Source organism: Acomys russatus, chromosome 10 (genome assembly GCF_903995435.1).
Source record: "Acomys russatus chromosome 10, mAcoRus1.1, whole genome shotgun sequence".
Lineage (NCBI taxonomy): Eukaryota > Metazoa > Chordata > Mammalia > Rodentia > Muridae > Acomys > Acomys russatus.
Window position 1 is genome coordinate 57,610,395 of NC_067146.1, and position 1,820 is coordinate 57,612,214.

General features: G+C 39.8%; 1 non-coding gene across 1 annotated transcript; it reads right to left on the minus strand.

Moving 5' to 3' along the window:
• Positions 1 to 609: 609 nt before the first annotated feature.
• LOC127194946 (U6 spliceosomal RNA) lies at positions 610 to 716 on the minus strand. The gene has a single exon (XR_007831326.1). It is a non-coding gene; the product is annotated as a U6 spliceosomal RNA (small nuclear RNA).
• Positions 717 to 1,820: the final 1,104 nt, after the last annotated feature.

Here is a 1,820-nt window from a genome sequence, read left to right on the forward strand (position 1 = left end):
GGTAAATAGTAAGAATAGTGGTTAACATCACTCCCATCATCAAGTCTCTTTAGCCATTTGGAGGGGAAAGGGCAGGGAGTGTATGCCAGAAGCTAACATGAAATTTTTCCTCTTTTGTTTTCCACCTTATTTTTTGAGACAGGATTTCTCCCTGAACCTGGAGCTCACTGATTTGGCCGGACTGGCCACATTCACCTGTTCAGGAGTATGTGAGGGCACAGACTGCAATAGGTACATAAATACTACACACACACACACACACACACACACACACACACACACACACACACACACACTGGTACTATTGATTACTTAGCTCTTTTTTTTAATTTTTATTGTATTACTTTTTATATATACATTTATATTCTATACATAAAATAAACTACACACAGCAAGAAGAACCACAAAACAATCAGGAAGTATATAAATGCTACATTCATAGTGTTTTGGCTATTTGTATTTGGCAACCTTGAAGAAAACATCTTTCCTATCTTGATGAGCCTAAAATTCTGATTGTAAATCAATATCTACCATATCTCATCTCTATCAACTTAAAACATATATCTAGACCTAGACACATCTTAACTCCTAAACAACTAAGCTTAAAAAAAAAAAATGAGACGCTCCATGAATTTGCATGTCATCCTTGCGCAGGGGCCATGCTAATCTTCTCTGTATCGTTCTGATTTTAGTATATGTGCTGCCGAAGCAAGCACAATGACTTAGCTCTTTATGTGCACTCAAAGCACATTTTATTATACCTTTCCTGGAGCTGGAGAGATGGCTCAATGGTTAGGAGCACTTACTGTTCTTACAGGGGACCCCAAGTTCTGTTTCCAGTACCAATATGTCATTTCCCAAAACTCCAGTGTCAGGGAATTTAATGCATCCGTCTGGCATTCTTGGGCACTCCACACAGGGTGCACACATACAAGCAGGCAAAATACTCATACACATAAAATAAAACAAAAAAATAAAAGTAATTATCCACATCTTTTTACATCAGAAGAGACACATAAACAGAATGAAAAAAAACAAACATGTATTTAGTGGAAATTGTCTGTTAACTCAGAAATCTCTTAGTTTAATATTTTAAGGAATTTTCTAGATCCGGGGAGCAAACCCACTTTCTTGCTATATTTCTGTGCTGACTAGAACCTATGTAAAGTGAGGGAGGGGGATTGGTAATCCAGATACTTTTCATCTTTCTTTGTTGAGACTATGAACAGAATCCTGCTTTCAAGTTGCCATGGCTCTGTTGGAAAGAGTTCCTCTGGGAGCAAACCTTTAGCGAGGCAGACAGCGATCCTTGTTAACCCTTGCAACCTTTAAGGAGACTAACAGCTGCTGGTCCAGCCCTTCTGACCAGAGCCTTGCTCATGCAAGTCCTGTCTCTTCTCTTAGTCATAGAAGTATTCTTTGATCTCAGGCGATGCAGTTAACTCACGGAATGGGAGTATGGCTGATGGTGATGGAAGGATGAGGGGGAATTTTCAAAACCTGAAGGTATATTGTTGAATGAGTCTTGAATAGATTTGGGTACCGTTGGTTTTTATTCAGTTAATACTTGGCTCTTTAGGTGTTGAAAATAATGCCAACTTAGCAACTGAGTCGACTGCATACCTTCGCTGTTGTCGTTGAGGAAATCGGGAACTAAAGTTGCTCCGCTGGTACTAGATAAAAGAAGAGACTTGATACCCTATGAGCATATACAGGGGGAGGTAATCCCCCTCAGGAACAGTCATAGGGGAGGGGAATAACGGGAAAATGGGAGGGAGGGAAGAATGGGAGGATACAAGGGATGGGATAAACATTGAGAT